Genomic DNA, 17,334 nt, shown 5'->3' with positions numbered 1-17,334 from the left:
ACTGGCATCCGTGTGCAGTTTTCATTAATGGAACAGAACTGTGTAGGTTTTAAAAAATCTACTTCATCTTGTAAGAGGAATTTCATATTTTTCTCAACTTCAAGGAAAGATTATTCTGAACTTATTCTTACGTTGCTCATTTACGATAGGGGTTGAGTACTCATTGATATGAAAACACTGTAAAAGTTTGAAAAAAAAATTGAATGAAAACTGTAAATTGCATAAAGAAGCTGCATTTTACAATACTTTGAAATTCAGTAAAAGATTATAATAGATTTATTGCTCAGGTATTCATCATTTTCAATAGGGTTCGAGTAATACTGATATAAAAACACTTAACAAGTTTGGAAAGATTCAGAAGAAAGTTGTGAAATCTTTTAAATAAGTGGAATTTGTTTATTTTGTCAAATTTAATAGAAAAAAAATCTGGACTTATTGTCCCGATGTGTCTCATTTTTAATGAGGTAAAAATGCTCATTAATATGAAGACACTGTAAGTTTGGAAAGAGTTTGATGAAAATTTTTGACATAATCACCAAACGAAGCAGTATTTCACTTTTATTCTAAAATTCAAAGAGACATAATTCTGGACTTATGGTCCGATATTGCTCATACAGAGAGTTTGGATTGGGTCCTCATTGATAAAAAAAACATATGCACGTTTGGGAACAATCGGATGAAAATTTTGGACTTCGAACAACGATTTCAAAATTTCTCAAATTCTAAGAAAGATAACTATGGACGTTATGGTCGGATAATGCTAAAGGGCCCATACCAGCTGGATAATAATACGTGTCGCGCCACGCGCTCTATATGTGGTTCTTAAAAAAAAATCCGATGAGTGCTTGACTCTAGGGAAACGGGTTGCTGGGACACAGCTCCTCCTTGATGTGGTAGGGATAGTGCTTAGGGCCTATGATAGACAACCATAAAATACATGGATAATAGATGTGCTGTTTGCATTTATTTGTTAATATAATTTTTTTTATAAGATATTTAAGTGATGTAAGAAATTTTAATTAACGTCACCACGCGGCATCCATTAATTTTAATAAAAATGTCCAATTGTAGTAAAATGGATTTTAAAATGTCTACATAAAATAAAGCTTTATTATATTTATTAACCTGACTGAAAAAAATTGTCAGCCGCCGAACTGTTCCGTTAATGCCGGAACCCGGGATTGAACCGGATGATTGTTGCGTAAACAACTTCAGTCTAACGCTCTCCCAACTGAGCTATTCTGGCTGACATCTCATGTACTGCTATTTTGTGAAGTTGTGTATAGCGACCATTATTATATGTCTATTAATAAACTAATACATTGTACGTTTTCATACCACTACGCCTTCCAATAAACTTGCTTGCACGATAGGTCGTCAAATATCGTACTACATTGATTCTCCACTAAATAAGCAAATTAGAAAAACCACAAAATAAATATATTTTGATTATGTTTTGTTTTTATACAAAAGTTTCGCGTATTTTCCCAGTCACTGTGATCTTTCCCCTGTGATCAGTTGTGGATCAGTTATTAATTAAAACAATTAGCTTTGCATTATTGACAATGAATGTTGTAATAAATGTAATAGGCACAAATGCAGTACTTATTTACACTAATTTACACAAAAAATCACCACTATGCAAGATATTCTTCAAACAAAAATATATACATTGATCCGTAAAATAACTTCCTCTCTCATAAGCGAAAAAAAAAAATGCATTACATATTAGTCGCCGCTCTCCAGAGCGACGCCAATAATGAATGAACTATTTTCCGGTACAAACCGATTTCACACAGATATGGGTGTGCCTCAGTACAAATTTCGTGAAGCCAAAGTCCAGTTGCCCCTTCTAAGGACACGCAATCCTTATCCTGGCTGTTTCGGAAGCCGCCATTTGCTGAGCGAAAGTGTGTGAAGCCCGCCACTAAACCGTAAACAGTAATGCCGTCGTCTAGTAATAAATGGCATCAATAGGGCTAAATAACTTAATAAACTACGGGCATCATAACTAGTTGTCATGATTTACAAAGCACGCTTTTGAATCTAATGTTAGGCATAGGCGGTTACTGTCTGCTTGTATGATATTGTTCGTTTAAATAAAGTCTCTTCTTAGCAAAAAATCGAGTTTAGGCGAAACTTTTCGCCCCTGATTAGCCTGTGCGCACATGCATTAAACCCCCTTTCACAGAGCATGGCTCAAATATATCAATAAACACGTTGTTTTTTCTACGTCAACACATAAAGTCACTGTTATAAAGAACGCTTCAATCTACCTGAGATCCACAATTAATGTCCGTCAATATCATGGTCGTGTAGTCCAATCCAGACGTTCCCCAAACCGGAACCTTTAACAACTTGGTAAACGCCATTTTGTTGCCGCGTGTTGTCAATACTAGCCAAGTGGCCTCCCTTGTTTACACACTGATTCTCAGCCACTCTTCAAGTGTGAGTTGCACGGACAAGCTCGTAGCAACGGTTGTAAACGGTGAACCTCGTCCCTGGTTCGTAATCGCCGGCGATGTTTGTCTTATTGGTACATCCATACATAACGGTATCTGAAACATATTCAATTCATGTCGGATACTGATTTAGCTTGTTTATCATTTTGCATGGCGTTTGAAGTTGCCCTACGGTTGATGATCTCAATAATGTTCGTAAATGTACCAAATTCGCTAAATTGATATTGTTATGGAGCAAAGATGATATAAACAATTACGCAAGTTTATCTACTTAATTATAAATCTTTATGAATTTCGATGGGGAACATTATAAATGAATCCGAATCCAAATGTACATGTTATTGACAATTACATAAATTAGTATGTTGTTTTATTTATTACCTTGACTATAGGGATTGGAGTTGCATAAGGTATATTTATGTATAAACTAATTTCATAGCTTAAAATATTGGTACGTACATATTTCTAATTTTACATTTGGTGTGTTTGACAATATTTACAGAGCGTGTATACGGGTATTTGATACATTAGACTTTGGAACCAACAATTATTTATAGTAGTTTAAATGGATTGTGAATGTACCAAAATTCATGGTCTGTTTTCTATGGACAAACCTACAGTTTCTTGCTTATAAAATCTGTGTTGGCGTAAATTGTGTGAACATACTTAAATGGTTCGATATGTATATTTTATATATCATTAATGCATATACGCGTACATGAGTTTATAACTTTATAAGAGTGTTTCATCTGCGTTCATTTGACGGCGACAATGCTTAGACAGTTTATATTGCAAACGACTCTGCCCTAACTACTAACTACGAACGCATTGTGTTGACTAATTAAACTTATTTACAAACACACCGCCGTGGTTTTGAGCTGCCGAGTGTGAACCCATAGTGGTAAAAAAGGTTGTTCGAGAACTCGTTGATGACCTTATTGTTGATGCGGATGTCTTGGTACCAGTAACTATGCAAAGAGAAAGGTTTTGTTTGTTATATGTTGGTTATTTTATTTAGCCAATAGAAAAACATCTGAGCCTCGTTTTGTGAAAAAGGGGATTTTATGTATGTGCTTATAGGCTTATCAGGGTCGACATTTTCCGCTTTTATAATATTTTTCGATTTAAGAAAGTCTCTTCTTGGTAAAACTCTAGTTAAGGCGGTAAAGTTTCGTCCCTGATTAGCCTGTGAGGACTGCAGAGGTTAATCTGGGACGACACTTTACGCACTGAATTAAACCACCTTACACAGAGCATGGCTCATATATATCAATATGGTTTTAAATTTCAACACATTACGTTGATATTTGACATTCACCCCCAGAATACAATAGCATGATGTATACTCCAATTTCATGCATTCATATTAATTCTCGCGTTAAATCATTTATGTAGACTAATTTAAAGATGTGTTAATACGAAGTTTCTATAAACACCAATAGGAAAGAAAAACGTCTTACCATATTCGCACACAACACTATGAAATTCGTAGCATGGTCTGTCGTCCCAGGTCCCATTGTGTGCTTGGTCAGTCAAAACTACACGATCCTCTGTGGTATGACCAAAAGCAGCCAACCTGCCATCCTGCCAGTTTGTTATTGTAACAAGGTCACCTTACAAAAAGTTCAAGATTTCATTAGTTATGTTCAAACCGTTATACTATCACAGTCGTTAACGTCGTTTTGAAGATATGTACTCACAGTGAGTAAAGGCATTTAATATTTATTCGCAGCTGACACAGCTGTATTAAGAAACATAACCGTCTTACTCGTTATGGAATGAATTAAAATATATAAAATTATATGAATGTTAAAGGGACCGTCAACCTCAAACGATGAAAAAAAGAAAAGTTCTAAAATACCGTATTTTTTACAATTATAAGTTTATATTGATTAAAATATCACGACTTGTATTTTACATTACTTGAAAAAGTTGTTAAGTTTTCATATTTTCAGTATATTCGGTAATAAGATTTTACTGGGTACAGGTACCAGGTAACTACCAGTTAACTATAAATAACGCAAGTAGATTGATCATCATCGTCGCATGGTAAACACAGGAATGCAAATTGTGAATGCGTTGTGAATTGTATATATATTATATATGTATATATATTAAATTATCAATCTACTCACGTAATGTATTGTATGTATATCGTTATGTCACCTTTTTCGCGATGCACTTTCGATTTCACATCGCAATATTTTATTACCGAATATAATTAAAATATTGACTTTTTTCAAGTAATGTAATATACCAGTCGTGATATTTTAATCAAAATAAACTAATGATTGTAAAAAATACGGTATTTTAGAACTTTTCTTTTTTCGTCGTTTGTGGAAGACGGTCCCATAAATGCAGTCAATAGCATCTGTGGTAAAGCATGCAAGTGTACCAAAACGTATTACAACACTGTGTAGCATGTTTTTATTTTCTCTGCAACTTAAAATATTTCCTCACCAGAGACCCAGGTAAATATCTCTTCGCTGTTAATATCGTTCAAACCAATCCACACTCCGTGACCCCCCTGGCTATGTACAAATGAATAGATTCCATCTTGCTCCTGTGTGTTGGCAATGTGGGCCAAATGACCATGATTGGCCATACAATGGCTTTCTGCCGAGCGCCAGCTGTGTTGTGGTAAGGACACGAACTCATAGCACGTATTTGCCAATGCTTGGATAGTAAATAAAACTCCTGGCTCGTTGGCATTAGCGTTTGGACGGAATGGCCCGCATCCATCGAATTCTGCAATATATAAGGTTTGAAGGGCTGCATTAATACAACACAGAACGTCCAGACCACAATGGTGGTACAGGGTTTCTAGGCGGTCGGTAAACTTAACTATCATTATTGAGCAACATCAATCTAGTACTCTTTCATTTAGCTATACATCGAAATTTGCTGACCAAATTTGTTGTCATAATATGGCAAAAATATCGACCGCTATCGACCCACATAAACAAGCGAGTATTGTGTGGAAATAAATATATTTTGTACTGTTAAACACCTTTGTTGCCGTTCTCAAATGATTGTTCAGTTGAAAAACGATTCAAAACACCTTTCATATATATAAAAATACACTTTTTTGAAAACCAAATATATACATATACTTTTATTTTAGGCATATTCGTTTGATATTATTTAGTAAAACATTTTATAAACAGGCTCCTGTTGTAAGTATGTGAGTACCTGTTTGTGGTTCAGAAGTTGTTTGCCTAGTAGTTTCGGTTGGTGTATTTGATCTTGTAGTAGTCGGCCTCAGTCTACTTGTTGTTTATATTGTAGTTGTTGGTTTAGTTGATGTTGTAGTTTGTATCGCGGTTGTTGATGTTGTAGATGGTGTAGTAGTGGTTGATGTTGTCGTTGGCATTGTAGTTGTCGATGTTGTAGTGGCTGTTGAAGTTATTGGTTTCGGAGTTGGTGTGGTAGTAATCGTTGGTTTAGTGTTAGTTGATGTTTTTGGTGTAGTAGCTGTTGTAGTTGGTCTATTAGTTGATATATATATATATATATATATATATATATATATATATATATATATATATATATATATATATATATATATATATATATATATATATATATATATATACAATTGTTATTATGATTTTATTTAATCAAAAAAGAGGGTCATAATAGCCCGGATTCCCCCATATGAGTTCAAATTGTGATACTTCAGTGATCTAGGCTGAGCTTTTTTTAAGTTTCACTTTGTATAATAAGATTAATAAGATAAAGAAATTACCAGCAGGTTGGGTTAAATTTTACTGCATAGTCAAGATTTTAATCAATTTGGTAAAAGATTACTAACCCAAAATTTATGGGCCTTGTGGTTCAGAGAGTTTGTAAGTCATTGTTACATTTAAGTATATATGAACCATGCGACCCCGTAAAGGGTTGCCAGTGTTGATAGCAGGTGCATACCTGTAATTTGAATGGAACATACATAACAAACCTGTAATTTGAACCTGTAATACAGGATGATAAGGACCAAATAGCTAAGCATTTGAAAAGTCATAGAGTTTGGGAGAAGTTGTTTTCCTTTAAGCGAGGAGAATTTTGACCATAGGGTCATGCTTTGAACAAACTTACCAATTGTTGTAAGGATTTCACTATACACCTAATTATAATAGAAACACGTTAACCCAAGAATGGGACCAATCTTGAAATAATTAGAACATGCTAGGTAGAATACAAAAATAAAATGTGTAATAACCAATACCCAACCTTTGGACCAAAAGCTACCCATCAGGTAAACACGAATTAAACTTGGACTGCCCTACTAGGTTGTATGTCACATATTCTGCGGTGAAAACATCGAAACTATATAACATCTATTTTGGGAGTGCAAACACATCCAGCCTATTTGGAATCAATTAGCATCCTTTCTTGAACAACAACAGCTAAACGTTAAACTATACTTCTTAAGTGTTAGTTTCGGAATTAACTCATTAAAATCAATACACGGTAATAATATTGTGAATTTTATTTCCTATATTGATGAAATATTTTATCTTTCACATGAAATACAGAAAACAAATACCAAATTTTAATTGTTTTATCCACAGTCGTAAACTCAACTTCCAGATTGAGAAAAAAAATAGCCCTCAGTAATGACACACTGGGGATCTTTGAACAAAAATGGAATCGAATTAAATTCTCATAATGCTTGTCCACTTATATACTTATCATTCATATGTTAGTTTAGCTTTTTCATTTTTTTTAGTATTATTCACACCAAATTTCTAAAACTTTCTCAGGCATAGTTTATGTATACTTTGTTAAAACCATTGTTTGCAAATAAATAAAACATGTATGTATACAATATATGCTTTAAAATGAAGAAATAAAAAAAAAGGTTATATGTCACATACCAAACCTCTGGGCCCTGAGGTTTCAGGAGAGGCTTTTGAAGTTATTGCGCTATATAAGTCTAAATTAATATCTTTTTAGACCTGTTTTATGGTCATTTTTGCCCACATGGGCATTATTTGAACAGATGTTGTAGACGATCACTATATGATTGTACATTCCAAATATTAAACCTATGACCTATGCATTTTCTGAGAAGATTTTTTAAGTAGATAACAAAAAACAAAATAAGTCAACACTTAATATGTAATTAGTCTTAATACATTTGTTTGCAACAAAAATACTATATACAAAACAGTAAATGTACATGGAATGTATGTTCATTACACCTGTCGAAAGTTATAACACACAACATACCAATAATCGTTTCTTAAATTTACGTATCTCAGCTTTGCCACAAAAATACAGAAAACTAAATTCTTAGGTTTTGGTTTCAACAAATGCACATATTACTTAAATAATAATATTTCAAGATGAAAATGAAATAAGACAACAGCAATTTCCATTTGGTGTACAGAAAATACAACAGTTTCCACATAGTACACTTGAACGTTTTGAGCGAAGTTTGGGCCTCGTATATTCACAGATTTTTTTCCTAAAATTGAAATTTCATAATTCTAATTCATGTGTATAATAACTACAAAAGGATAAATAATAATATAAAAAAACACTTCAAGATAAACAAAGGTAGCATTGAAGTTGAAAATACCATTTAGATTAGACTTCCAAATTTATAGATTCTAGATTTATAGATTTTACATTTGTTTCTTTTTACATTGATTGCAACACTCATTTAATTAATGTGAGAAATACTACAACACACATGGTCAAGTGTGTCCAAAATTTAACCAACCAGCAGAGAATTTTAACATGTAAAAATATAAAGAACCAAACTGATATATTTATAATTACTGACATCAACAAGACCACAACTACCAGTATACATATTGTATATTTGTTACAAAAACCTATCAACTAATAAACAGTTTAATACATTTTTGCAAACATCTCTGTCTATCATTATGTACAATGAATTCATTGAGACAAATCCACTTGTCACCTAAATTTTTAAAGGAATGCTAGAATTTTGTCTTAACTTTTTTATTTTAATATAATTGTATTCCAAAGTAAACACTAATTTGCATTCCATTTATTGCTTATTATTGTGAACATGTGTGTAATTAACAAGTTGTTTAAACCAATTGGTCATTGAAAAATCAATTGTATGGAATCCAAAGACAATAAATGTGAACAATTTCATATTGCTTTTTATATCACCAGTAAATTAATTGTTACCAGACCCAAAACGGATGTTATTTTGTTGTTGTTTCCAAACTTTGCGTGTTCAAAAATACGCACAACACAGCAACTCAACAGAGGAAATATTGAGTTAGTGAAGAACAATGACAAATAAATTAAAAGTGTTTGTGCAGGGTCAAAATTACTAACGGAGTAAGATTCAGACATGTCCTGAGGTTTTCAATTTTGTATCATAAATGTGACATTATGCCTTGGTTTCGTTCCAGTTTCTACTACATTGACGTTCATATGCAGCGTATTAAACAACGTTTCATTAATTGTCAAATTCCATAGACTACCCTCTCAGAGAAATTGAACATCCCTATATATGTGGTGTTGGTTACGAAATACGCGTGGCTCCACTTCATGTCACGCGCCTATTTCCATACCCCAGCACATTTTCAGCTTCTTTATGAATTAGGAATAGAGGGCACCTTGCTTAAATGGCTAGCAGCGTTCCTTAAAACCCTTTAAATTAAGGTGAGACTAAACGGAGAAACCTCCGAGACTGTGGAAACCGTTAATGGTTGCCCCCAGGGTAGTGTTTCAATTGCTATGAACACGCTTGAAATAGCAATAAAAGAGCAAAACTCTAAAAATAGTAACGACCAAATACAATTATCACTCTTCGTAGATGACAGCGCGATATATAACTGCGATAGAAAACTGGAGCGAAAACAATGGTTTCGTTATAAATCCAACAAAAACTCAAGCCATGTTATTTCCCGCTAGTACACGCAAATCTTAAAAATATTACGAAATCCCGAAACTCACGCTATGCGACATACCTCTTTCGTTCCTCGATAACATTACGTTCCTAGGAATGACATTCGATAAACAGCTAACATGGAAAGACAACATATTTAACTAAATTACTAGATGTCGAAAAGACCTTAACATTTTAAAAGCAATTCAACGACACGACATGGGAAGTGACAAAAAAACCACATGCGCATATATAAAGCCACTATCTGGGCAAAAATAAACAACGGTAGCATCGCGTACCACTCTGCTAGCGACCCACTATTAGACAAACTGCAAGTTATCCAAAACACAGAAGCCTCAAAATTATTACCGGTACACGAAAACAACAAGCACCATACCACTACATATCAAATTTGAAATGCTCGAACTTTACCAACAAAGAGATATTAACCAATTGAAATATCGCGCGCGAATGGGAATCAACCTTCCAATTTAATGAGTGTGTTACGGAAGATCCAGCTTTAGTTGCGGCTTGTGTTTAAAATCTTGCGTGACACGGGATATCTCGATAAATTATAACCCGCGTTACTATCCAAAGAGTACATATCTCAAATGATCTTAAAGGAAAAAAAATAACCGCGAGCCTATGCCACTCGTTCTCCAAGGACTCAATTAATACAATTACTACAGTGCAAACTATATATAATCAACTCGACCAAATACAGCCCCAGCAATTATGTCGTCATAGTATATGTAGGAAAATTACAACAATGAATAAATATATATAGTATAATGCTAATAAAACCATATATCTGTATGAGTATATAAGTACCAATGACTACCACTAAACAAGGCAAAGATGAGGGGCCGTCTATGACGAACGTCCGCGGCCCTTTTGTCTGCGCCCAGATCGTAAATAGGGCGTCATACTATATATAGGGAAATTACATCAACAAATAATTAGATATAGTATAATGCTTATAAACCCATAAATTTGTCGAAGTATATAAGTACCAATGACTACCACTTAACAAGGCAAATATGAGAGGCCGTCTATGACGAATGTCCGCGGCCCTTTCGTCTGCGCCCTTATTAGGCGCCATGGTCGTAAATATGTTGTCATATTATATATAGGAAAAATACAAAAATAAATAAATAGATATAGTCCTCGGCCCTTTCGTCTGTGCCCAGAATAGGCGCCATGGTCAGGAGTGGGCTGGGTAGGATACAGAATAGAGCAAAATTCAACAACATCAAACAATACTAAAACGACGGAAGGGTATGTTTCCCCTAATACATATGTCACTCGGCCTTTTTCGACCACTATGGATAGGCTCTAATCCTTCTTTTAAAACCAAATATCGCTCTAGAGAACAAAACCCAGGGTTCCGCGAGACCCTCGTTTACCTTCCCTTAAGCTGTAAGCAGCTACCGACACGAAGGCAGGGGAAAGCACACGGGCAACATACTTCCACGCAGTATCGGAAGACGCAATAAGTGCGCACGTGGGCAAATCGCATTTACACACATTTCAACCCCTAAAGGTGTAAATAATGTTGTACTATAATATTATCAGTAAATAATTTTTCCCATATGTACACTATTAAAACATGTTGGGTGGAGCGTGTCTACTGGGCTAGTAGGGCGTGCCTGACGAAATACCATCTCGTCCGTGCACTCTGGCTTTTTTGACATGACCCACTCAACTTGACAAAAAAAGAATTGTGGCGGTATTTGTTGTTTCCCGAAGTGTAGTGTAAACAGTGCATAGTGCCCGCTATATGACAGGAGTGTTAAATGAATAAGTAAGGAAATTCTAATTTACCCAGGAATGCAAATCAAATCAAACGCAAACATTAAACAAACAGTGGCGTTTTTGTCTCTTGTCTATCGCATGCTCTCTCGTATTTTTCATATTATTTGGTTTATAGTGGATGATTTTTTATATATATGGGCGACGAGTAAACAGTCTAATTTAGGAAGGAAGCTGTATACCTTCTCTGCCATTTGCTGGATTCTCACTCACTGCTCATATATATTGTTATTAGTGTGTGTGCAAATTGATTTAACTCATACTGTTAATACTAACCTAACTGACTAACATGTCTTCCGCGAGGGACGTTAAACGGGGGATCAGTGTATCGGTGCTCTACACCGGGCACTTAAAAGAACCAGGAACGCCTCTGGAAGCGGTGCGTTTCCTGTATCCCGCTCAAACCACCACTAACACCTCTCTTGGGGCGGAGAGCACAATAAAATCACACTCAATTCAGTAAACCAACTATAAACAAAAATCATAAATAGTTATAATTATAATAATGAAAATAATCATAGTGGTGATAATAATGGTAATGCTGATAATGATGGTTATGTAAATGTTAGTGATGAATATGATGCTGGAGTTAATGATGATATGATGCTGGAGTTAATGATGATAATGATGATGATAACAATACTAATTATGGTTATAAAAGGACAAAATGTATACACTTAAAGAAAGATATTACTTATCATTTATCTATTTTATAGTATAATAGATCTAATATAATTTTCATTTTTTATTATTGTAATATAATTCTCCTTTTTTAATACCAGTGAAATATAAGGTCTCATTGGCCACCGTGCACTGGCGTATTTGTATTAAAAATAATTATAATAATACTAATAATAATTATAATAATAAATCTTTGGCGAAAACACGAGCAGTTGGGGTAAATTTTGCCTACTTTGGTTCAAAATTAAAATATTTTGTCCTGAATGGTCACATGGACAGGTCAACACATAAGATAGTCGTGAAGACTCAGCGATGACCTGTAAATAAACTCTGACATTCACACACGTCGGGGACAATTACAAGTTTATACAATGAATAGGATGCTACTGGTTGCCCTCGTGGCCCTCGGGACCGCGCAGGGGCCTTGGGAGCAGCCACCACCGCCGCGCCGACCGTAAGTGGATTTTATATTATACACGTGTGCTTTTTCATTTTGATGCTATAATATTATATTAAAATAATCTTATTAAAATATGGGAAAAATCCATTTGGCAACGCGATTTCAAAATACAATATAATAGAATTATTTCAGAATATAATTCATTACCGCTAACATTTTTAAACAGTTAACAATTGCGTGTTTATATTCATAATTCTATTTAACACTGCGCCCGGTCCTTGTATTGAACAGTATGATTATGTAATATTGTAAATGTACTTGAAACAAATGGTCTACACACGTTTGTCTTTTACATGCAGTTTTTTTTTAAGTATGATTGTACGAAAAAAAGATGCAATATAAAACATTTGAATATTTGGAAATTTGTATCATAAGCCTAAAAAGATTCAATATTGAAAATAGCCTGTCTCTGAAATCGTTCTTGGGCCGTTCGCCCGTCAACTGTTATAGTCTCAATAGACACATAGTTATTTGTTCTTCTTTTTATAATATATGAAATGAAATAAGATACATATATATCGACCAAAATGGAAGTTGATCATTTATGCCTAGATTATCATTAAAAAATTAGAAAAAAAAGGTTTGCTTACATCATTAGCAATTGTGTAAGAAAATCTATCAGTACCGAAAAACAAATTGAACTATTTAAAATGTGACTTGAGCGGTTCATTTTCAGACTGTGGTTCGAACCCCTCCGACATCGTGTTCCTTCTGGATGCATCCGGCTCGGTAGGCGCAGCCGATTTTAAGAAGCAGCTTGATTGCGTGTCGCGATTCGCGCAGACGTTCGATATCGGGCCCCGCAATGTGCAGATTGGCGTTGTGACGTTCGCCGATACCCCTCACAATGAGTTCGATCTGAACACATACACAAATAAGAATGCGCTCGTCGCAGCGATTAAACATATAACGTAAGGGTTTTGTGCGTGTGTTTGTGCATGTTTCTATTATGTTAGCTTAAATTGTTTATACATATTATATACATTCATTTTGAACAAACATACGAACATGTGTATACCTACACATTATACTGACACTTTATACTTTCAATAAACATGTTTAAGTCATGATAACGCATATGCAAACCAAAAACCAAGAAAAAATCTATATATATAATACATATATATATAATTATATATGGGCCTCGCTCCATGAAAATGGGGTTTAATAAATGTGCGTAAAGTGCCGTCCCAGATTAGCTTGTGCAGTTCGCACAGGTTAATCAGGCACGACACTTTCCGCTTCTATGGTATCTTTCGTTTAAAGGAAGTCTCTTCTTTGAGATAAGGCGGCAAGTATCGTCCGTGATTAGTCTAGGCGGACTGCACCGCTCATGCAACATACCTCATTTTCACAGAGCGAGGCTCATATATAATTGTTATGAACATAAATTTCATCATAATTTTATAAAACGTTAACTCATTGATATATGCAATTCACTGCCTCTAACATGACCTCCACACATATGCGCACATTGTCTATCCTCTTATTTAAGCATGCCATTAATTCGTATGTTCAATCTTGTTTAGTTTGTAAATTTATTGCCTCAAAAGCCTTAGACTTATTGAGGCACTTTCGACACCGTTTTCTGGGTTGAACCAGTACAAAGTGTATTTTTGAGGCGATCTTCTGACCTTTGGAGCATTAGAATTATAGTCATAGGGATACACACCGTTACATTACAGTAACATAAACCTGCTACTTTAACATTGACCTTTCCGGATTGAAACATAGCGTACAACACGTGACAAGTTGTTTACGCCTCTGGTCTCTAGTTACATCTCGGGGGATACTTATACGCACTTTGCCCTGAATTACGTGAAGGCCAACAGCTTCACAAAGCCGGCGGGCGACCGCAACAACGTGGCCAACATTCTCATCGTCATGACGGACGGACAGTCGAACGCACCCGCCGAAACGGTGAAGTCGGCCGCTGCTCTGCACGCCGGACTAAACGCTAAGGTATGTGGCACCGTTGCACCGTCAAAACACTCGTTATAACAGACCTTTTATACTTGGAACTCAACTTATCCACGGGTATAAAGAGAGCGTTTTACAGTTATGCACGTGTTTTCACATAAATACTGACACATCGACAAAAGACTTCAGACTTAAGTTTTAATTATGAGAAAACAAACAAACAATCACTTTGATTTAAGGCCATATTCAATTGTACCTCAACATTAAAAATTAGTGAAAATTCAATTTTGATTGAGTTCTAATAAGAATGTTTTCGTTACAACTACAATATGTATCGATCAAGTTGGATTGTGATAATGAGATGTCGGTGAAAGACGTTGAAATATTTGAGTCGCGCTCTGAAAAAAAGGAGTTAAATGCATGTGCGTAAAGTGTCATCCCAGATTAGCCTGTGCAGTCCACACAGACTAATCAGAGACGACACTTTCCGCTTTAATTGTATTTTTCGCTTAAAGGAAGACTCCTCTTGACGAAAATCCAGTTTATGCAGAAAGCGTCGTTCCTGATTAGCCTATGCGGACTGCAAAAGCTAATCTGGGACGAAACTTTACGCAAATGCATTAAACCCCCTTTTCTCAGAGCAGGGCTTATTTATATTGTTGCTGATACTGGTAAATATTGTGGCACATATTGCAAATATTACTTAAGCGTTGGAGAGCATGCACTGTTGTTAAATGTATCAAAAGCGTACACTGTTTTGATTTCGTTTCATGTTACACGTACCAACATATAAGGGTTGTAAAAAGAATGGATGTTGTTTGTCTGTTTAATGAATACAAGTCAAGATGATGACTTCCAAACTGAAATAATAGAATAGAATGTGATATACTCTACATTGTTTAGAAAGAATGCTGAATCGCAATCTAAAAGAGACAAACACACACTAATTAATAAATAAATGTGTAAAAAATAATTAAATGCTGATGCGCTTAATTAATTGTGATATTGTCGGTGCATTTTAGGGAAAGACAGGGTTACCAGTAACTCTATTGGGAAGTTGTCCTCACAAATGTTTTTGAAGGTGATAATAATGCAAATTACTCATTATAAGTAGACTGGTAATACAATAAATTATGTGGCCATTCCTCCCTCACATCAAACAGGAGACGTTTCCGTTACCTGCATGCATTTCTGCTTAGACGGTTTGATCGGTTTGGCCAGTAAGAGTTAGAAGACAAACATGTTACTATTAGACCAGAATAAATTAGAAACACTCTAAAGTACGGTACGCATTTATAGACAACATGGTATATGATAGAAGAAAATGGATGACTGGCAATAACTAGCTCGAAGAAATGATACAAATCCACTATAAAATTGTAAACTTTTGGTGGTAAAGTTTGAATGACTAAACAGCAGCCAATCGGATGTTACGGCTCAGTATGTAAGAAAGTCAAAACGTTTGAGTATCAGTCTGAAGCGCACCCTGTAATCTGGCACGTCATTTGTCATTTATCTTGTTTGTTCAATGTCATTTCCAGTTTGATAAACATTTGTACACATCTGATTATATGTTAAAGATCAGAGATAAACCATCTTGAAGCAACGCGCCAGTCTTTTGTAGTACGAAACATAATGATAGGATGTAGCTACTTGAGGACACACTTGTCATTTTGACGCCCACATTTGTCATGTGTAACCCTGCGATATCAGAATAAATTTAATCAATATTTTACAAAACAAGCACTTTAAAGCACGTTTATCTGAAAAATCAAACAACCCCTCCAAGAAAAACAGTATGTAATTGTCCATGTATCAACACAAATTGACCATTTTGCGTTATATCTCAATACAAATGAGCTTTTATCCGAACGGGGATCCCGATCATAACTAAACTGATAGTTTGTCGATGAGCCCATTTCGTTATAAAAAAAGCGAAATTTTGGGTTATAATACTGCGGCTCCCATGTCACTATTTAATTGGCTGCTTTAATATTCATAAGTCCGCTCTAACGTTTCAAACACCTAATCTATACTTCTAGTCGTTACATTAAACATTTAGCTGTGTCTTAGTTGTTTAAATGGGAAGCGGACAACTACAACGAGCGAGGCCTGGTATAGGGAAGATAACCTGGGTTAGGGTTAGGGAAAGGGTAAGGATAAGGGGTCGGGTTAGGGTTAGGGTTAAGGCTTACCCTAACCCTTACCCTAACCCGATCCCTAACCCGACCCCTAACCCTTACCCCAACCCTAACACTAACCCTTCCCCCCATGCGAATTACAATACCAGGTCTCGCTCGTTGTAGTTGTAGTTGTCCGCTTCCCGTTGGAATTAGTCATTCTTCTAATGTGTTTAAACTGATATAAGAAGAATAGAAGAAATGACCGATTGAGTGACTTGACGGAAGTCCTCAAACGAGAATCACTCGAATATGAAGATCCGTTTGCATACAGGTTACCAAATCACATATTTAGTCTATTTACTAAAGTTATTTTTGTGTTACATTACATGGATAATTATATGGATAAACACTTTTTATACATGTCTGTCAATCGACGTATTTCTTCGCTTCATTCGGTGAACAAGGTTAATCCCTGCTACAATATACGGCTCGAACGCTTACAGGCAGTCGTGTAATTGAGCCTCGCTCTGTGAAACGTGGGTTTAATGCATGTGCGTAAATTGTCGTCCTAGATTAGCTTGTGCAGTCCGAACAGGCTAATCAAGAAGACACTTACCGCTTTTATTGTTTTTTTCTTTTAAAGGAAGACCCATCTTTACGAAAATCCAGTTTAGGCGGAAAGTGTCGTCCCTGATTAGCCTGTGCTGATTGCCCAGGATAATCTGGGGCGACACTTAACGCTCATTCATTAAACCCCCTGCTCAGAGAGCGAGGCTCAATCATTTATTTAATCCACATCTACAGTGCATGCAATGTATGGCTTTTTGCATACATGTGTAAGAGTAGCTTGAGCATTTAAGTCCCTGATTTGTATTCCCCGTGCACGAAGACCTGCGGAGGAGGCACCCAGTTCCATTAACGCTCGTGCACCAACCCGCCCCCGGCCAACGGAGGAGCGCAGTGTGTCGGCCAAGCCAGAGAGAACAAGGATTGTAA

The sequence above is a fragment of the Dreissena polymorpha genome, chromosome 7 (genome assembly GCF_020536995.1).
Source record: "Dreissena polymorpha isolate Duluth1 chromosome 7, UMN_Dpol_1.0, whole genome shotgun sequence".
NCBI classification, from domain to species: domain Eukaryota; kingdom Metazoa; phylum Mollusca; class Bivalvia; order Myida; family Dreissenidae; genus Dreissena; species Dreissena polymorpha.
This window is presented reverse-complemented; position numbering follows the sequence as displayed.